The sequence below is a fragment of the Sciurus carolinensis genome, chromosome 17 (assembly GCF_902686445.1).
Source record: "Sciurus carolinensis chromosome 17, mSciCar1.2, whole genome shotgun sequence".
Taxonomy (NCBI): Eukaryota; Metazoa; Chordata; class Mammalia; order Rodentia; family Sciuridae; genus Sciurus; species Sciurus carolinensis.
In genome coordinates this window covers 58708837-58731532 of record NC_062229.1, presented here as the reverse complement: position 1 = coordinate 58731532, position 22696 = coordinate 58708837, and the positions used below count along the sequence as shown (strand labels likewise).

Genomic DNA, 22696 nt, shown 5'->3' with positions numbered 1-22696 from the left:
AAGTAGAAAGAGGGTAATTGAATATCAGAAGTGAAAGTGTTAGGGGAATTAATATCAAAAGAACAAACTTTGATAGTTTCTACCAACAAGAATATTATGTTCTTGGGCATAGCTCAGTGGCAGAGCACTTGCCTAGCTTGTGTGAGTCACTGCGTATGATCCTCAGCACCACAGAAAAAGAAATAGAATAAAGCTATTCTGTCCATCTATAACTACAAAAATTATTTTAAGAATATTATGTTCTTATAGTCAATGCCAGTGGCCCCCCCTCCTTTAGGAGTAATTAACAGAATAGCAGAAGCAATGATACCATGTTACCTGATATGTTTTTTGTCTACAAACCTAAGCCAGATGTTGTTTTAAATGCCTTTGAGTTCTGAGATTCAGCCTTTTATTGAATGCATGAATGAGCGAATAAATTTTAATTTGGTTTTGACTAGAAGGATGAGACCTTTCAATGCTCTGTCATTCAAAGTTGAATGAGGCACTTCTTGCCTCAACAGAGTATATAACAACAAGGGAGAGAAGATTGGACACGAAGGTTGAAAGGTGGATAAGAGAGGTAACACTATGGAAGTTTAGAAGCAAGAAAATATTTCCATCAGGAATAATTAGGGAATACTCCAGACAGAATAAAAAGAAACAACAAAGGTTTGAAATTTCATTTGGGTGCATTAGTTAACTTTCATGATACTGCTGTGTAACAACTGTTCCACAGTAGTTTAAAATAATCATTTATTAGGACTCTATCTGTATGTCAGCTTGGCTTGTTCTGACTCCAGGATGTAGATACATCTCTCATTCTTCAAGAACAAGCAGAAACCAAGATATCATCTTGTGATGAGAGGCAGAAGTGTGTATCACATTCCACACCCCTACTCATGTTCATATCATAACATAACATTGGCCAAATCAAATCTGACATCAGAAGCCTATGGGAATGTTCTCCTCTTGGTGACAGGAAGTAGAGAAAGATTGATTTCTCTCCAATTTAATTCATTTCCATGGAGAATACAGTTATTTTGTATATCTGGGGGACTGGTTGGGCAGTAGCTGGATTTAGATCCTAAAGGGGACTTACTGGTTGCATGAGAAAGGCTTGAGTATCTGCCAAAAATAAAGGAGGTGACTGATGTTTACAGTGACATAGGATCCAGAGGGTGTTCCAGAGAGATGAGCACCAAGAATACCTGTCCAAAGCCCATCAGTAGGTTGATTTTGGTGTCTTGTGAGAAAATGGATTTAGTGGAAGAATAAAAGGAACAGCCAGATCCTAAGGAGCTGAAGAGGGTGACAAGTAGTGAAGTAGAGGCAGTGTCAGTTTTGAAATAAGAGGGAACAAAAGTGAGAAAATAGGTGGTAGGGGAGCTTATCTTCACAAAACCAAGATCCTGGGGCTTTCTGCGATGTCCCAAGATAATGAGTCATAGATGATGGAAATAGATGAACATCCTTGTCTCTCATCCAGCTTAAGATATTTTGTAAGTTAGTATGGTTGTATTAAGGAATAAAGCAATCCCCTCTTTCAGTAGCTTTGTCATATGCAACCTTTTAACATGATATACTGAAGGGGTCATGAAACACTCAAATCTTGAGAAGATCATCCCTACTACTTAATATGCTCAAGAGACCTTATTTTCAAACATTAGGTGGGGGCACAATATTTACCTGTGCAGTTAACAAGCAACTAACACAGGCAGTCACTTGAGCTGTTAATTAATGTTTAATTTTTTAATTGCTCACACCTGCAGAAATTTCCCCCAATAGGAAAGAAGACCTAATTTCAACCCAGGGTGATAGAAGTTGGGATTTTTCTTCCACGAACTTAAAAGGAATCACAACTCCTCTGTGTTCACTGATATTTAGTAATATAATGCACTTATTCATTGAGTGTAGATTGACCATGAGCTTAGAATAGGGCTAGATGGTATGGGGTTAAGAGCACAGACTGGAGACCCAGATTGGGTCTGAATCAAACTGGGTTTGAATCCTTATTCATCTGCTTCCTAGCTCTGTGACATTAGTCCCCAGTGTCTTCATCTGTAAAATGGAGATAATAGTGACTACCTCTAAGAGTTACTGGAAAGACTGAGTTAATACATAAAAGGTGTAGACTAGTGCCTAGCACATAAAGAAGCATGCACAAACTTTGAGTACTCCTGCTTTTGTTGTTGGTAGTGATGGTATTTTGTTTTTGTTGGTTAGTTTGGCTTTTTTGTTGCATTGTTAAAGGCCAAAAGATTTAGAAAATGTGATTATAATCATCTAACTGGAACTTTTACATGGTGTCTTCTAATACTAACAGCAAATGGTCTTGGAGGATTACTTTCTAGCTATTCTAAATATGAGTGTCTATCTCCTCAAATAAAGGATTGGAGGTAGCATGTCTGAAGCCACTTTGATTTATTTCTGCAAAGCAAGAGTGTTGGCCTGTAAGGCAGCAACTTCCTGCAGTAATCATACCAAACAAGGCTCGGTAACACTCTTAGCTTCTCCTCTTCTGCCTTTGTCTTCCTTTGCATTTCATATTTCTCAACACATATATTCCACTTCTTTTTTTTTTTTTTTTCACTCTTCACCTCATCATTACTATTTTATTGTTATTGGAGAGTCAGCTTCAGGGATCCCGGGGCTCAAGTCTTGGCAGGAAGCTCTGATCCTTCTTTTAAACATTTTGGCTAACCTGGCTGCAGGTTGAAAACACATATGTATTCAGTAGGCCTTACCCTGGAGCTGCTATATAAGCAGAATTTGGAAGAGTGAACAGCAGTCAGGCATAACAAGCATGGGAAGAGAGTCATCCAGGTGAAGACAGGAACAAACAGAGCCTCAGAAGTTGGGATATGCTTGTCATAATAAAGAAATGAAGAGACCAGTCCAAGTACAATTGCTCCATCAGGTAGAAATGCTGTGCAAACCACATGTGTCATTTTAACTTTTCTAATAGTCACGAGGAAAATAAAAGGTGAAATCAACTTTAACAATATGCCTTAAAAACACATTTTATCCAAAATAGTGCTACTTCAATCTATAAACAATGTAAAAAATACAGGAGAGTCTTTTACATTCTTCTTTTTTGGAAAAAATCTTTGAAATCTGGTTTATATTTTACACTTCCAGTTCATCTCAGTTTGGGCTAGCCATGGTACAGGAAGGGGTTCAGTAGCCACATGTGTTTAGTGGCTCCTTATAAACAGAGCAGAACTAAAATGTGGTAAGCAAGAAAGAGAGTAGAATGCTCGAAGATCAAAGTATAGGCAGAAACAGGCAAGAAAGGGTGTTTCTGGCCATGATAAAGCCCACATAAGGCTGGCAAGAAACTTCTCTTATGAAAGAGAGCAGAAACCAGTTTTAAACTATACCTTCACCTTTTGCTATCACATGAGTGACCAGTAAAACCACCCCAGCCCCGCATTGCACCAAAGAGAGCATGCAGCTATATTTTGACTGACTCTTTTGGATATGAGAAAAATACCTTCCAACTATATGGAAGAAAAGATTTAATGAATTTACCTAGAATGCCTAAGGAGGGGAAAAAAAGAAAACCCATGAAAACCCACTGTAACATCCTTCTGTCTTGTAGACTGTACCCTTGTGTTGAACAGGTGTGCCCTGCCCCTCAGTCTGCACCAGGCTCCCTCTGTATACATCTGACTGCTGGAATCCTAGAAGCATCTAAGGCAGATGACAAAAACTCCCAAATCTTGGTTGGTCTTTCATGATCCACATAGGGACACATGTGCCCCTTGGATTTTACATTGTGCTTCGGTATCAAATGATTGTAAAGTATCTTAATATGAAAGCTATGTCAAAATCATACCTTGGTTATTTTGTCATTCAATGGAAGCCTGGCTGAAGGTGCCCAGTAAATATTTGCTGAAAAATATTGAATAGTGAATATTGAATAGTGAATAGTGAATAGAGAAACAAGTCTTTAAAAGGCACTACCAACATTCCAGGCACAGTGAGAAGCTGTTGGAATTCTGGTATTAATGTAGAAACATACACAGTCTATACCTCCATTATTTAAAAATAGGGAAAAGCATCTCTGTGCATGTAGAGTAGATGGCAGGAGCTGAAAAAAATTTATGGACAAGAAGTTATCATTGAAATTAAATGGTGGCAGACATGTCCATGGAATATTGCAGGGATTTGACCCCCTTATGAATCTTGTGATAGACGAATGTGTGGAGATGGCAAGTAGCAGGCAACAGAACAATATTGGAATGGTGGTAATATGAGGAAATAGTATCATCATGTTAGAAGCCTTGGAACAAGTGTAAATAATGGCTATTCAGTACAGAAATCTGTGTCCCCTTTCCAGAGGGCCTATTTAACTATGACATAGAAATTGGGTCATGTACATTTTCATATTAAACTTTTTGTTAAATAAACTTTTAATAACATAAATAAATAAATAAATAAATAAATAGATAAATAAATAAATAAAATAAAATAAAATAAAATAAATAGGAATGTCCTATCCTCCCCTACCTATTAGGTCAGTCCTTGAAGGTATGGTTAGACCCAGGGAACTCCTGGTGTTTTTGAGCACCTTGCCCTGGATTTGGACATAAAGGTGGTAGCACGGTCAGCACCTTCCTGGTGGAGGCAGCAGGAAATAATAGAAGCACACAGGAGGGACCCTTAAGCCAGCCTGGAATGCTGCTTGGAAGAGGTGACATCTAAGCTTTGAACTAAAGGACAAGTGTAAGCTGAGCAGGAACAGGAAGAAAAGTGTGCTAGGCAGAAGAAAGACAATTTATGATGAGTTAATATTATTTTGCTCCTACATTACAGTCACCCATCCCTTAGGACACCGAGTGTGTGTGTGTGAAAGCGTTTGGAAAGATGAAAACTCCTCTACGAATGTAAAGCATTATTATTTTATGGATTCTGTTTGAGGGAACCTAAGTTGAGTGATGGGTGAGCAGGATAAATTTTTGATAAGCAGGGAACACACTGTACAGCACAGCATGCCTCTGTGAGAAGGTAACTTCACTAGAATTATAGCAAATATCTCCCCTAGCCACTGTGCCCAAATGTTTGCATTAGCTGCATTATTTAATATGAAAATAATGGTTAATCTGAAAATCTTACTAAAATATATGTCTCACGTACTGTCGTGGACTAATGCTTCATAAGGTTAGGGACTTCACCTGTCTTTTTGTTGGATCTCCACTGCCCAGAGCAGTATTTTACGTAGCGTATGTGCTCAATGAATATGTTTGTCAGAATGAGCAATTGGAGTAGAAAGGTTACATTAGGAATTTTATCTTTCAGTGATTTCGATTTTTGCCATGATCAAGATTAAGCTGTCTATAACCTATCCCAGAAGTAGTTTGTTGTCATTTTAGACTGTCTGTAGATTAGCCATGTTATAACGCAACTCAGATTTTAACATAAAATATGAAATTCACTCTTTGTTCATCTTCCGAGTCCCCACTATCAGAGACTGTATCTTCTTCCATGTCCTGTACTTTAACATCCCTTCATGTACAGCATTTCCTGAATTTGATCACAAACAGGATCACATTATGTATACTGTTCTGTGATTCCTTTTTTTACTTTATCAGTATGTTTTGAAGCTTTGTCCTTATAAAAGCAATATCCACTCTTTTTAATGACTTCATAGGATTTTGTGTATAAAGCACCATAATTTATTTAACCTTGCCTATTTTAATAATTTAAAATTTAGTTGTAATAAATATCCTTGTACATATATTTAAGGCATATTAATGGACTTATTTAGCTTAAATTTTAGAACTTTTTAATTTTTGTAAAGGGTAGCATTTTTATTACTCAGTCATTTCCTTTGGGTTCTTTTTTGCCTTTTTTAATTAAAAAAATCATGGATAGAAAAATGTTTTTCATTAAGCATTCTTAGTTGGCAACTCCTTATTTTACAACTTAATTGTGAAATTTAAATGTATCATGGAATCAGATATTTCCTCTACACACACATGCATATAACACAGTCCTGAGTGAGGTTTGGAGCACTGTATGTTTTGTGGGAGAAGTCTCTGAACCTAGGACATGCTGCAACATTGTCATGTTTGGGGTTCTTTTTTTTTTTTATTGTAAACAAATGGATACATGTTGTTTCTCTGGTTGTACATGAAGTAAAGGCATACCATTTGTATAATCAAGTGGATGATGACACATAATGGGGAGTGGGAGGGGGGACAAGAATGGACGAGTGGGGTTCTTAATGCTTCCCCCATTCACATCATGATCCCACTAACGGACTTAGATAGTACTCAATCCACAGAATCAATGTAGCAGCCCCCATGTCTGGAGTTTTCCACTACTTTTATTCTTTTAGGATTTGAAATACCCTGGGTACTTTGATGCAGAGTCAGGATCAGTCACTGTACTATTGATAAAAATTAGAGACAGTGTAGGCACCTTCAGAAAAGCAAGCAACATTTTAATCTTGGAAATAGACATTGGCGCTGTCAATAAATGCTTTGTTGAATGAACAAATGAATGGATGAAAGTGAAATGAATGACCCTAAACTTTTGGCTCCTAGGGACATTTTCTACATTACTTATTGCCCCCGCAAATTGTGGTCTGAACCTGCTGCCACTGTTGGGAATGGGCAAGAACGTACTGGTGTAATTGGGGCATCCATCTGGATAACGAGCTCTCACTGGGTGTTTAATGATGGAGTGGGGCTGTCGGGTGGAAATTCCCAAAGCCCACAACACTTGAGCCTTCATGTCGACTAAAAAGAAAACCTGAAGAGTTGCTGTACAAGTGACTTTAGCAAGATACAAGGTCTTCCCAGATCAATATCCACCAAACAACAAAGGCAATTGATAAGTTAAGCTGTGATAAGCCAGATAGTACCTGTGGGCTCTCTTGACAAATGTGACCAGCAAGTCCTTTACACTGTACATCATGTAAGGAGGAAATCAAAGATGAAATAGAGGGTTCTTTATTTTTCCCAGTTAAATGAGAGTGTGTAGTTTTGACTACCCATATATTTTAGTAAGGTTACCTATTTTTTAGGAAAACAGAAAGTATTCATTTATAGTATGTTTTTCTGTCATGCACATATGCTTATTTCATTCTGTAAATATTTATTAAGAGACTGTTGTGTGACTGGCATGGTGCTGAGCCTAGGATACAGTTCCATATTTATATAGCAATATGTACCCTTAAGTACCATAATTTTAGATATTTTCCCAAGTATAAATTTGATTTTTACCATCTTTACCTTAGTATTGAATTCCCTGAATAGCTGATATCAGACACATATTCATGGACAGGTTTATGCTAGAAGAGAGAGCTTTTATTTTGTTTTGTTTTGTTTTTATTTTATTTTTTCTAATTAGTTACACATGAGAGTAGGATGAATTTTGACACATTGTACACAAATGCAGCACAGATTCTCATAGAATAGAGAGCTTTTAATCCCTGGGTCTTAGACTGTGTATTATTCGGGGGTCTATGTATTTTATAGCACTTCTTGATAATTTAAAAATGTGCTTACCTCTGTCTGTGATAATCACTGAAATGGGCTCGCCAAAAAAAAAAAAAAAAGATAAAGTGCTAAAGTGCTGTATTAGTACCCATGGGTTTATTATCTGATCAAGGAGTCCAACCAACTTGTAACAGTTAATTAACTATAAAAAGTAGCATCTGATTATGAGACCAAAAATTACATAGACATTTTGAGAGGGAGATAGATGGGGCTAGAATTTTCTAAAGCTCCATCTACTTGTTCACATATTTCTAAACATGTGTTATAAACATGGAGATAGCGACAAAATGATCTACTTAGCAGAACTTTAAAAATTAAGTAACAACAACAAAAACCGTTCATCACAAAATAACATAACTTTTCTGAAAATTGCTTGTCCAGGATGGGAATGGGAAGCTCTTGGATATCATTGGGAAATTTGTTCTGGAGTATCAAGATGCAGTTGAGAAAAGGTGAGAAATAAACTTTATAAATAAGCCTATCATTGAATACATTTTAATTTTAAAAAAGAGCCCTCACACCTAGGAATTTCTCCCCAAGGGTATAGTTGGTATTCTTGGTACAAAATAGATTTTGTACTATTAATCCACATCATTTTGTCCTAGAGTGTGTCAGTATCCATGGGAAAAGGACCTTTGTTATTCATACATTAGTTCAGCTACATATAACAAAAACCTACTTAATAATGTCCTAAACAAATAGAGGTGCCAAGAAGTCCCTGGAGATAGGCCACATCAGTCTCAGTCTTTATTTGAATTTGTACCTTTGCAAGATGGCTTCCTTATTTCCGGGCACAGTGGTCAAATTCATAACAGGAAGAAAAAGGGGAGAAAGGTGGCAGCATGTAGATTTTGCCCATCTCTCATTGGCAAATATCCTATTGTGGCAGTACACTTGTCTTTAAGGGGTACAGGTAGCGTGAATAGTTTGCCATTGAATGGAAGCAGACAAAAGAGAAAGAGGTTGAGATTGAGCAGTGGATGGGTGACCAACCTTTCCTGCCACAGTTAAGTTCTGTACAGGTAGTATTCAATTAAAATAAAAACTGTCTAACTTGAGGGGCACCTTGCCTCTGAATCATCAGGTCTCCCTTCCTTTCTGTGTAAAACAAGGGGCTTACCAATGGTTGATCTGTTTTTAAGGTATTTTCTTGCTACAGCACCTAAGATTCCTCAGATACTTTTGTGATGATTAAGAATGTTATTATATTAAGCATAGGACATTTAGGGAAGGACTACTGTGTTGTAGGTACTTTAAGTTCTTACTGTGTACGTTCTCACTCCAACCTCATCACACCTTCCTGAGGCTGGCACTACTGTGCTGTCCATTTTAAGGATGAAAAAGATAAGATTAAGTACAGATGGGTTCTCTTAATGACATGGTTAGATGCCACCTTAGGTGAGGGCGAGGTGAGAATTCATTCACAGTGTGGCCAACCCCAAAGACCATTCTCTTGACCAAATTTAAAGTTGCATGGTAGCCTTCACTTAAATATATTCTTTTTCTTCCAGACTGACCATATGTATACTACACCTGTTGGTGTGCTTTTCAGTTTTCATAACTCCTAGTTTGCTTGGAAAAGTCCTCTCTTTTGTGAGTTCCTTGTCCTCTGTCTGATCTGTGTCCTGTAGAGCAGTCTCAGGGCAAGACATGAGACTTGAATTAGGAATGAAGATAGTGTGCCATAATGACTTTGCACACTGCTGTGTTTATGCTTGATTCCTACCTCTGTCACTTGCAGGAGTGTCACTTTGAGCATGTTAAGTGTCATGGCTTAATGCATTTGTTTCTTTGCATTCAATGGGAAAAGTGCGATGTAACCCAATGGCTTTCTAGACAAAATGTAAATGAGATAATAGCTGTGAAGTGCCTTACACAGGATCTGTCCATGTATTAGATAGTAGATAACCATTTGTAGAAATGGTTAAAGGGAAAAAGAAATAATACAAATAGAAACACAAGTGGAATTATTCAGCGAATACTAAATGTGATTCAATTAGTATGTCTCACATGGATTTCCTTCATTCTCTGTGTGAGGATTTGCTTTGCTTCTCATGTCTGCTGTGAACTCAGAAGTCTGCTGGAGCTAGCACCATCGTAGTATGCTGCATTATTGTCAGCTTACATGTCCTTGTCCACCATCATTTCAGGGGGTACATAATTTAATGCCTATTTACCCTTCAGCCAAATTCTAAGAGGTCTTGTCTACAGCAGGAAGTGGGTGTCTGGGCTTCAGGTGGATCAAATACAAGGTAGAGATTGCCATGGGAGCACAAGGTGGGAGGGTAACTTGATGGCTGGGGTACATCCCTTACACTGCATCCCTTCATTGCTGCTGAAAATTAATGCCAGAGCTCAGTGAAGTAAATTCCAAGATACCATGTTCACCCAAAGGTCAAAATAAGACTTATGAAGAGCATAGTTTTATCATTGCTAGATAATTATTTCCCTTTCATGTTCCATTAATCTTTTTCATTTATCTTAGTCAAAATAGTGCATGCACATATAATAGACCCCAAACAGAAAAGAAAGGTATATAAAGAGAATTAAAAGTTGCCCTCCCCTCCCTGCTCTGGCCTGCAAGTCTTTTGTGCTTCAGATAATACCATTTTGAAGTTTCCTGTAACTTTTCACAAAAGGAAATTATGCACATGTAGACACACAAACAAAATGGTACACAGAAAGCCTTTCATATCTTTTCTTATGACATGATATTAAATATACACTTCACATTTTGCTTTCTTTTTTTAAAATCATAATATTTCAAAAAAGAGCAGACCTGCCTTGTGGATATAGCTTTGCATTGATAAACCAAAATGTGTTTAACTCAGTTAATGGCATATGGGTTCTTTCCAGTCTCACCTCCCACCCAATGCTGGAGATTGAATTCAGGGCTAATTTGTGCTATGTGAGCCTTCTGCTGCAAAACTGCATGACCAGCCCCAGGTTTTGTTTCTATATGCAAACTACAAAGTACAATCTTGCCCATGTTTGGACTTATTCTTATGTCTGTAGGGTAAATTGACAGTAGTGAATTTGCTGGGTTACAGGTTTCATGAATTTGGCACTCTTATAAGAGGTTGTCAAATGCTTGACATACAGAAAACTTACAGCATATTTTCCCTCCCAAAAAGTAGGTCAAAGAAAACACATCTTTTCTTCATCTCTTTCCCCCAATTCCATATATGTATCTCTCAGTGATTTTCTCAAGAGTTCGAGTGGTATGACTATTGGTGGATCTTGTTCTGAGTTCTGGACTTCTGTGTCTAGTACTTTCCTTATGAGATGGGAGGCAGTTGAACTGTGGTGAAAATGGGAAGTCAGTGTTCTGGTTGCCTCAACCGATGAGGAAATGGTTGGATTGGCTTTCCTAATTCACCACATCTCAATATGGTATGGTAATGTGATGTCATGGTGGTATATCACTTTTTTCAAATACTAAGGTGATTATTTTTGCTTGTATTCAGTTCCATATAATAATTGCCAAAATAACCATACGGTCATAAAGTTGATTGTATAAACCAGACATCACCAAGTACCTCCTTACCCTGTGGAGATATAACTATAATTGGCTCGAACCTCCAATTGAGAGAATTTAGTGATTTCTCCACCTTTGATGTGAATTTGCAACATGCATTTTGTCTCTCTAGTTCTTAGTCCATGTATATTGTAGTATTTTCATCTCCCATCATCAGGATTTGTGATGTCTCCACATATATCCAAAACAGCTCCTCCCCACCCCACTGACATTTTCTTCCTCAGTGGTAGACAGAGAGAGAAGAGAGTCTTCAATTTGAACCACTGCTTAGATCCATCCTGGGGGGCTCTTTTCCCACTCCATCCCCTCTTTGCTCTCTTCCCCCTTTGGAAAATCTTGCCAACATCTTTGAAACTTTATGGCCAGTCTCTATGCCCTCCAGTGTCTAACTCTTAGCATTGATGGCAAACCACTAGTGGTCTAAAAGGCATGGTTTTCCAGCCAATTTGATGTTTTCTCAAATAATTTTTTTAAAGAAAAAATAAAAGCCTCTGTTTTGTCACATTCTTATTCCTTGTATCTTGTTGGGAGCATCTCACTCACAAAGTACCTTTCCCAACCACTTTCTGCTTGTTTTGTTGCAGTTTTAATGAACTGATATTGGCTATAAAATTTAGTAGGGGATCTACTTTTGAGAATAAATTCATCACTCCTTTTTGTTTTGTTTTTTTTTAGGTATATATGATGTACAGTGTATTTATATATATTATACATACATGGAGTATAACTTGTCCTAATTAGAATCACATTCTTGTGTTGGTACACAGTGTGGAGTTTCACTGGTCACGTATTCATCTATGAACATAGGAAAGTTATGCTTGATTCGTTCTACTATCTTTCCTAATCCCCTCTTCTCTTCCTTCCCTTCATTTCCCTTGGTCTAATCCGGTGAACTTTTATTCTTCCCTTCATGCCCCACCTCCTTATTGTATGTCAGCATCCACATATCAGAGAAAATGTTTGGTTTTTGTTTTGGGGGATTGGCTTATTCCACTTAGCACAATAGTCTCCTGTTTCATCTATTTACCAGCATATGCCATAATTTCATTCTTCTTTATGGCTAAGTAACATTCTGTTGTGTATATATGCCACATTTTCTTTATTCATTCATCTGTTGAAAGGCACCTAGGTTGTTCTATAGTTTTTCTATTATGAATTGAGCTGCTATAAAAACATTCAACATCTCTATCAATTAGAGAAATGCAAATTAAAACTATACTGAGATTTCATTTCACTTCAGCCAAAATGGCAATTATCAAGAATATAAGTAACAATAAATGTTGGCGAGGATGTGGGGAAAAAGATACACTCATACATTGTTAGTGGGACTACAAATTAGTGTAATCACTCTGGAAAGCAATATGGTGATTCTTCAGAAAATTTGGAATGGAACCACCATTTGATCCAGTTATCTCACTCCTTGGTATATACCCAAAGGACTTAAAATCAACATACTACAGTGACACAGTCACATCAATGTTTATAGCAGCTCAATTCGATACTCTTTCCAGTGTATCCAGGAAGAGTATGATCTTTGGAAAGGGATACCAGGTCTTAAGGTCAGGCTGTCACTATTTAAGATCAGCAACTTATCTTTTTTTTCTTTCTCCAGTAATGGGTATTAAACCCAGGGATGATCTACCACTGTATATATCCCCAACCATTTTGATTTTTCTCTTTGTAACAGGGTCTTACTAAGTTGCTAAAACTAGACTTGAATTTGCAATCCTTCCATCTTGATCTCCTGAGTTGCTGGGATTTTGGGTGTGTGTTTCTGCACTTGACTGAAACTTAGTTTTTGGATCTTATTTTCTTTCAGTAATGTAAAGGGGAATATTCTTAATGAATTGTTTTAAACACTGGAAGTGACAAATATTAGGTATCTGCCATAATGCTTGCAAAGTAGGAGGTGCTCAAAATGGAGTGTTAAGACAGTGACTCAAAATATCATTCAAGTTAAGGGTCATCAGTCCTGAGGTAGAATTTTTGTGAATTCCACAGTAGGGAACTCTTTCTTGTTCTCGTTGTCTCAACAACTCCTGTGCCCATCCCCATAGGAAGGGGACTAAGGAGAGAACTTTGTAGTTCATATTTTGTAGTTGGTTACTTAGCATGCATTCAGTACTCAATGGGTGCTTATGACTTGGTATTCTGTTGATTGATTGATTTTTCAGCTGAAAATTCACCTCCCTTCTACCTTCCAGAGGTAATTAAAATTTGTTACACTAGAAAATGTTTGGTTTCTTTTCTGGATTCCTTACTTGAGTCAGATTTCTATATTATAACATGAAACCTGTCTTCATTTATTTTTTCTTCTAACAATAAATCAATCTTTCTCATTTCTTTCTCATTTCTAAGTTCCCTTTTATAAGTCTTTCTTTCTCTTTTTCTCCTATGCATGAATTCCCTCCTGTTCTTCTGCTTGAAATCCATCTCTGTTGTCATAAATGCCCTTATTTCTGTGTGATTCTCCTGTCTCCTTTCCCTCCAGATGATAAATTTGCCTTATTTGAAAGAAAACATCATTTGTTTCCTCACATCTGATCTGAATAACAGTGAAATGTTTGTTTAAAATTAATGCTTTCAGCAAAGAACCCTCTCTGTTTACTTGACTTGCAATATTTTAATATTTAACATGCTATGATGTAAAACTTGTGGAAGAAAAATCTCCTGGTGTGATCTGGTTGCCTAACAATTTACATTGAGCTGCAATATTTTATTTGCTATAATTACTCACTGACAAAACAGAGAATAGAAATGCAAAAATACAAAATGCTCTCAGTTTGCATTTTATTTCAGAATGGGGGGGAAGAGGGAGGGGGGGAAGAGAGAGAGAGAGAGAGAGAGAGAGAGAGAGAGAGAGAGAGAGAGAGAGAGAGAGAGAGAAAGAGCGCCTTTGTGTAAGAAAGGAAAGCCAGCTTAGGCAGATACCCATATCTGCAAAGCAGCTCTTCTGCAGGAAGACTCAAACCAAAGAAGAGACTGTAGGGCTGCCACAGAGTTTGTAAGAGTTCTGTGATGTGCACTTGAGGTTGGAGGGCAGGGCTCAGGGCCATCACATTTCCATCTCTGACTCCAGAATCTTACTGTGATTTTATATATGTCCTTTCACTCTGTGGCACCAATGGCTCTGCTCTTAAACCATTGAAGTTTCATAGATGAAAGATGGCAATCCACTGGGCTCTTGTTAGAAAATGTCCAACTCTGGCACTCTTTCCTCCCCCTGTTATTTGCACTCTTGAAAGGCACAGGTTTGAGTGGCTTGCAGGTCTGAGTGGAGCATGACAGCCACCACCACAGGCACTGTTCATGTCAACCAGCAGCTCCTCCCTTGACTTCGTCCCCTGTGAAAAGGCTCTTCTTGCTTTCAGATATAGGAGCTCTCATGGACCCAAATCTTGGTTCCTTCGCACAATGAAACAATGAAACAATGAAAAGTGTTTCTGTTTCTGAAATTACTAATATGGTTGCCTCAATGCGGTTTTCCAGGATGTAATTAATAGAGGAAATTGAAACAAGGTTCTTCTTTACGATTCAATTTAACAAGTACTCTCCAGGTCAACACAAATGAAACATTAACTTTGATATCATACTAGGGGCAAAAGGTTGTGTTCCATTTTTAAAATCCAAAATGGTGAAGACAACTGTGTATAGAAGTTCTTATTTCTTTCTCCTAATAAGTTGATTTCTTCACAAATATGCTTTAGTTTTCATATAACTTGCTCAAAGTAGGTGGTAGGAGAAACTGTGGAAAGCTATTTACCAAGGACAGTTAATACATATTTTAATATTTCTGACACATGAAGCACTTAATGCAAAAGATTAATCATTAGATAAACCACGTGTTGTCAGGATTTGGGTAAAGTTCTTAGAAATATAGAACTGTATTAGACGGTACATATTAAAAAAGATACCTCTCTCTAAGCAATCAATAACACAGGATTTAGTGATCCTTAGTTAGTCCCCAAGTATTGATTTTATGATCTACATTCATTTTAAATTTTATTTTTTAAGTAGCTGAAAAGTTGATTTTTGGGTTGAAGAATTTCTTTTCAGGGAAACATTTTTTAAGTTGTATGTGGGTGGATTTCAGCAAACTTTTAAATGCAAATTGAACTTTCTAGTTTATTCTTAATTTTTGTTTATGATTCAAGAAGGTATAGAGTTTCCCCCAAGTTAATAATGATACTTAGTGCTTTATTTCTTCCCATAATAAGAAATTGGATCACCACTGCCAATTTTTTCTTCCATTCATCTTGGCATGTTGTCTATCAAAACAAAAAAGAATGAAAAGAAAGAAGGAGTGCTCAGGGAGCACAACATAACATCTGTTAGTTACAATTGCTCTTTAAAGATGACACATGACATCACCACCTCACCAAGCTCTGTTGAAGTTCTACTGTTTTAGATTTACTGTATAGATAGTAAGGCCTTATGAAGGGGAGGGAGATTTATTGCAAGGCCACGTGGAATCTTGCACTGGAATTACAAAGCCAACAAAAACTGGGGAAGTTCTCTAAGCAGCCCTCATGAGATTCATGGTCACAGAAAATCTCTGGTATTTTCCTCTTTCTGCCTGGATTTCTTTGCTTAGTTTTTAAGCCCTCAGAAGATCAGCTTGAACTTGACCATCCTTGTCTTTCGGTCTTTCTCTACCATGAGCTTTCCACCTAAGCTCTTGTCACATTTCCAAGAGCAATTAAAAATATCTTGTCATGTTTTATTCAGCATTTCTGTGTCTCATTTCAAGAGGGTTTTACAAATCAATCATGTTTCAGGTTGGAAAGCATCCCTAGAGTTCTTCTTTAAACAATATTCTTGGTGGTCTCTGTCGGTGGATTAGAGTTGACATGCCTGGTGTAGTTCATCTTTTATGTCTCTTCACAACTAAGCTAATTTTAAGAAATAGTTTTGAAATCAGGACATATGTGGCTTCTATGATATGGAAAAATAAGAAATATTTGTTTATGATTACAAAATTAACATAACATAAAACTGATCATCTTAGCTATTTTTCAATGTAATATTCATCAGCATTGAGAATCTTCACAGTGTTGTACAGTCATTATCACTTTCCATTTCCAGAACTTTCTATTATCCCAAACAGAAATACCATACCCAATATACAAAATCTCTGTTTCCTCATTCCCCCAGCTCTTGGTAATCTCTGTTGGACTTTTCTGCCCCTTTGAGTTCACCTATTCTACAGCTCCTTGTAAGTACAGTCATAAAGTCTGTATCCTTTTGTGTATTACTTATAACACCCAGCGTCATATTTTCAAGTTTCATTCATATTGTAATGTGTCAGAATCTCATTCCTTTTTAAGGCTAAATAATATTCCATTGTATGGTTACACTCCATCTTATTTATGTAGGGAACAGAATTTCAACTGGGCTCTTTAGGATAGGAGAGGTGGGCCAGTGTTGCTTTTTGGCTTGTGAGTTTCTGAAGGAACAGACCTGGCAGGGCCACACTGCTTATCTCACTAATATTCCATTTAACTTGCATTATAACCTTTGAGATTTGGAACTTTGAATATTCCCTAAACATCTTCTTTGTCATGTCCTAATAAAAACTCTTAAAATTTTGTTCCAAGTTTTATGTGAAATAATGCATTGAATGTGCCTGACATGGCACACAGTGGGCATTCAGACAGTGAGTCAGGCTTTCCTCTTTATTACCCATCCTCTGATTCCAGAAAACCCCACCCATGATGAAGAATGAAGACAAACATAACAGTAGGTGTGTTTCTCTATGGGTTAGAGGGGACACAAGAAAACTGAGTTCCCAGGGCATGAATTTGGGAAGTGGCAGGCAGGGATGGCAAGATCCTCAGAGCAGGAAAAATGGCTTTCTGGGACCTTCACCTCTCTTTCGTCTGTCCCATGAACTTGAGGCAGCTGGTTTCCTGGATCTAGTTCATCTCTGGAGAGGAAGGAAAATATATATATATTTTTTCCATCTGGTACACCCAAAACACCTTCTCCAAGATAAAAGTGTCTGTTCTTTCAAACTGCTTTTGCTGTTACACATGAAAAAATAGTTTTTATTTTGATAAAAAGCAATTTCTGTCTTCCTGCCAAGCCAGCAAAGACTCTTTTTGAGAAATGCTTTTGCTTTCCTGGTATCTGGGTGTAAAATCTGCATGACATGGAGACCTGCAGTGACATCATTTCAGCACTTGCCTGGGGTGGTAGCTGGAAGAAAAGCAGAATGAAACGTACACCTCCTGGTGTAGCATTTGAATCAAACACATAGACTTGGAGTCTGCTGGTTTTCTGGGCACATCTAAACTTACAGCACACTTTGGAGCACTTCCTGTGAACTGTAGATTCAGGACCCGGTGGTGGTAAGAGTGAAAATAAGCACTGTAGACTCCTCCTCCTGCTTCCCCTGTTCCCACTATATTAAATGGTTATTTTCTAGCAGAAAACCTTTTCATTCCAAATAAATCCAAAGTGATAGAACCAGAAGCAAATCAAGCTTTCTAGTCTAATAAAAAATTCCTGGGAGATGTTGTCTGTAGAATCCATTTTTCTCTGTGTGTCTCTGAAGAGTTGTAGCCAACTCAAAGAAATAAAACACAAATATTGTGCTCTGACCTCCTGCCCCACATGGTCTCACATGCCAATGGAGTATGTAGAGGTGTGTTCTCAGACACCTTCCTAAAGACTGACAGTTAGTGAAGACAGCCAGCCATGAATTGGTATTGGAGTACCTGAATGAGACTCAGTTTTGCATGGAGTGGCAACTTCTGCATCCTGGATCTGGACCTTATCCATCATATCCATCCTGGCCAGCTGACTAAAATGTTTAGGGAGTCCTCCAGAGCCACTGGTTCAGCATCTTCAAAACTGCCTTGAGAGAGTCTGTGGTATGTGGCAGTGTGTATAAGCTTTGGAATCAGGTTTGAGTTTGTTTTTCCACTCTACTTTGGCTTTTAACCCATCTGAGTTAAAGTTAGCTTTCCTATAAAATGATGATAAACCTGATCCTGTTCAGCATATTATGTCCAAGTTTGAATTAAGGAACTTTTCCTAAATGCTCTGCATCATGTTCACCCATGTTACTGCATCAGTGCCCAGAAAATGATGATTCTCTCTCTTGTTTCTTCTCCCAGTCTGCAATATAATTTCCCTTTGGTGCAGATGCTAAGACAGTTAAACTGTGTGTGGCATCATCTTTATGACACAGACTTTGGCCAGGAGCCTCAGGAATAAATCTGAGAATTAGAAAGAAGAAATTCTGTTACCATACACTTGTCAGCTGACATTTTACCCTTCCTAATTAAATGCTTTCATAGAAAAATACTTATTTTTTTTTTCTTATTCATGTGTGTGGATACTGTGACAGACATTTTGTGTGTGCTAAAGTCTGGGGAAAGTGACAAGGAAAGTCCCAGTCAACATGTCACTTCCCCATGCTGACAGTGAAATTCCTTCTAAAGAATGCTGACGGTGTGCTGGAATCTCAGCATCAAGAGGAGAGAGAGGCACTGAACAGTTTTGGGCGCCTTTCTTGTCACATGAGAAAAATGCTTGAGATGTGGCAAAAAGATAAGAAGTGATATTGTGAAATGGCAGGTAGCCAATACTTTTTAGTTCTGTAGGAAATCACATGGTGATAGGACATTTGTTTGTCTTGTGTCAGGACAGTGTCCTTCCAGTTCACAGGCACATGCACAAGTGTGCACACATATATAGGGCACATGACCTTGACATTGGTGGGATTTTGGAGTATATAGTAAAGATGTCATTCCTATGCCGCTGGTTCCTTAACATATAAGCAAAAACAAAACCACAGGATTCTCACCAGTGCCAGGTAATGAAATGACATTATTGTTGGAGAGACTAAGGATAGAATTTTAAAACTTTCTACACCAAGATTTAGTGTGAAAGGAAATCTTAAAGTCCAGACAATAGCAACACCCACTTTCAACTCAGCGAAGACAGTGAGGCAGTATTTGTTGTCTGGTTTTCTGTGCTCATCTTAGCCCAGCACATGACACCTCATAAGTGCTTGGTCAGGGTTGGTTTGGGTGTTAATCATTAGCAGATCATACACAAACTTTGCTGTTTCTCAGTATTATCTTTAGGGAAAATAATATGTGGTTGTCAACATACTGAATGGACTCCCTCATATCATCATTATGAAATGATAGATTTCCAGATTACTTCAAAACCATGATGCTCTTGAGAAGTGTTACTGGGGTGGGTGAATCAAATCCAGATCATTTCCTTAGCAACAGAATCACAAGGATGCATTTACATCCTTCTTTCATGTGTCAGTAGAAACTATTTTTTTCTATCTGACCTTGATGCTTCCATTTACCTCAGATATCTATAAAGTATCTTCCAGTTTCTGCTAGAAAATTTTTAAAGTTTGTGATTTAATTTTATACTCTGTTAACTTTCTTTTTTTCTTTTGCTTTTGTCTGTTACTATTTCTTTCCAGTAATTGTTTGCAAACTTGTCATTTGGTTCTATAAAGACATTTGAATTGAATCCAAAAATTTTTTAAATTCTATAATTAAAAAAGCCAAAGAGTTGCATGTAGAGTTATTATCAAATTAAATTGATTTTACTTTCTGTAATAGCTCAAGTTTAGAACTTTTTGTGATTGAGCAAAATCATTAAATATGTTCTCCTCTCAAATAATATGTGGGCTCCCCCCCCAGAGTAATCCATTGGAAAAATACAATGTGCATAGTTTCCAATTTACATGTATGAAATGCCTGATTTAAATAGGACTGTGAATAGATTAATACCATGCAAGGAGCATTTCTGTGTGTGTGTGTCAGAAAATGCTTTATTCCACATGAATATTTGGGGATTTTAACTCTATGGATATCATATAAAGTCGTATTGGGAAAAGACTTTATGAAGAAGTGAAATGATAGAGATAATGAAGTAAGAAACAATAACAACTAAGCATGGGAAGCCAGGAAGAGTCTGGTCTAAAGTGAGACTGGAAACAGCAACCAGATCTTATGGGGATTATATTTTAGGTATAATATTAAATTTTAAGTGCCTCGAACAGTCAGATGTAGCAAATAGAAATGCAGAATACACAGTTAGCTTTGACTGTCTGATAAACAAAAACTTTGTTTGTATAAGCTATGACTCAAGTACAGGTTTAACGTCTCTAATCTCAAAATCCCAAACTCACCCTAACGTCTCCAGTGTGTGCCCTCCTCTTGTCCTCCTTTCAGCAGAGCATTTATGCCACATGTCATCTGTCTTTTCTGCCAGACTAGGAGTCTCTGAAGACACAAATTGTATCTTCTTCTTTGCTGGTTATCTGGCATCTAGCCCAGGACCAGAAACAATGGCCAATCTCTGGTGTGCTGATTGGATGGATACGATAAGTGAGGTCTCTTTAGAGTTACCCCTAGGCCAGCAAGCCACATTTTCTTCTTCTGAGTCAAATTTCTGGTGTATCAGTTGCTAAGAGGATTATTTATTAAGCATTTCCAGCTGTCAGGTATTATGAAAAGTCTTGGAGGTATCTGAATCTAGTTCTTGCTCCTTAAGGAGCTCATCAACTAGTTGAGAATATGAGATAACCCAGAAAAAGGCAGGAAAACCATAGGAAATGCAATGAAGAATTTGAATAACTGTTGGAATTCTAGGACTCAGGGATGCTTAACCTGGACTCCACAGACTTAATGCACAAGGATACATGGAAGGGCTGAAGTCCATGAAGTCCCTGGAATTATGTGTTGTAGGTGTGTCCATTCGGTGCTGGGGATTGAACCCTAGGGCCTTGTGCTTGACAGGAAAGCACTCTATGAACTGAGCTATATCCCCAGTCATAGGTGTGTCCTTTCTTTTGGTAAGAAAATCTCCAACTTTGATTGAAGGGAAATACCTGACTGCAGAATTATTGGCAGGCATCTGCTCTAAGTGCAGTACACATTCATGATGCACTAAAGATCCAAACATGAACAATGAAACTAGATGTTGAGAATGGGAAAGATGAAATTTCTTTATAAAATTTATTGCTGGGGTAGAATTTCCTAATAAGGGTAAAACTGAAGGAATTATCTCATAATTAAAGATTTATATTCAGTGAAGGAAATGTGGAGAAAAGTGACAAAGGATGAACGGAGAAAATATTGGAGAAATGTCTAATAACTGGAAATTTATATTTAAAGCATATTCCTTTTATTCCTGTTAATTTGTAAACAAAATATATAAAATAAAAAAAAATTTAATGGGAAAATGACATAGTCAGTTCATAGAAGGGAACTCTTGAATGACTAATATGTATTCAAGAGATGTTCTCTTTTGTTAGTATTCAGAGATGAATATTTAAATGAGAAATGCTACCCTACGGCCATCAGATTGGCAAAAAAAAAGTCAGATAATACTAAGTATTAGTGAGGATGCATAAAAACAGGATTTTTGAGGGTTGTTTGCCATAATGAATTATTGGAAATAATGGATCTTCCTGCCGACATGAGAATAGGGAAGTAAAATTATGGCTTATGCTTATTATGGAACACTTATAATAGAGCACTTACGGTCAGAAGGGATTAAAACCTGGAGCAGTTCTGTCCAGCAGAAATATAATGTGAGCCACATATGTAATTTACAGGCTTTAGTAGCCACATTCTGAGAACCTGTTGAATGTGGAAGCATCTAAAATGAGGCTTTCTAACAATTAAGCCCTCCCCAGCCTGCCCATTGGCCCACTGTTATGTTTTGTAGAACATTAATATGCTGACCGTTAAGGACTAAATTGTATTCTCCAGAAAATTCATATTGAAACCCTAACCCTGAGAACCTCAGAATGGGAGTGTTTTTAGAAATAAGATGTTTGAAAAGGCAAGTTAAAATGAGGCCATTAGGATGGGTCCTTCTCTACTCTGACCAGCGTCCTTATAACAAGAGACACCAGAGAGGAAAACACACAGAAGACCATCTATAAGGGAGGGAGAGGCCCTGGGGGAAAGAATCTTACCTTCCTCTTGGACTTTCATCCTCAAGAACTGTGAGAAAATAAATTTCTCTCATTTGAGCCACCCAATCTGTGGTATTTTGTCATGACTGCCCTGCTAAACTAATTCACCCACTTTTAAACTTATAACGGACTAGCTTAAGAGCAGAACTCTGGAGTCACATGGGATCAGCCTTAAATTGAGTCCGCAAATTGCTAGCTCTAGGACTCTTAATACTTTTCTTTCTTGTCTGAAATGGGGAATAGTAATTATATCTGCCTTACAGGGTCATCGGAAGAATTAAATGAGTAAATAGATGTAATCGCTACATAAGTGTTTGATATCTGATCATTAGGTTTGGAGGCCATATTCTAGATGCCACAGTCTCACTGTTCATGCACAATACACCTGAGACCCAGGGGAACCTAATACATCAGTTCATGCCAGGTGTGGCTTTAAGGAGCATAAACAGTGACGTTGCTCTGTGGACCATTGTGTGGTTTCCCCATTATTTTCAATGGCCTACTCTCCAAGAGCCCAGCTTTGAATGAACTGCTGGAGTTCTGAAATTGAACTTGATTTGAGTTTTCTTTAAGGCATTAACACTGACAGTGGTAGTTAAAATGGGCATGTGGGAGCCCTGAGACTAAGAGACACAGCAGCGACCTCTGCAGCATTGTGTGTGAACACCAGCCTCAGAGAGGAGCAGCAGCAGAACACGTGGG

General features: G+C 37.7%; 1 protein-coding gene and 1 pseudogene across 1 annotated transcript in view; both read left to right on the top strand.

Annotated features, from left to right (window-relative positions):
• Fhit (fragile histidine triad diadenosine triphosphatase) overlaps positions 1-22696 on the top strand; it is a 1508571-nt gene that overhangs the window by 1160102 nt on the left and 325773 nt on the right. The gene's annotated exons all lie outside the window — the stretch shown is intronic.
• On the top strand, positions 4089-4283 carry LOC124969244 (small nuclear ribonucleoprotein G-like; annotated as a pseudogene).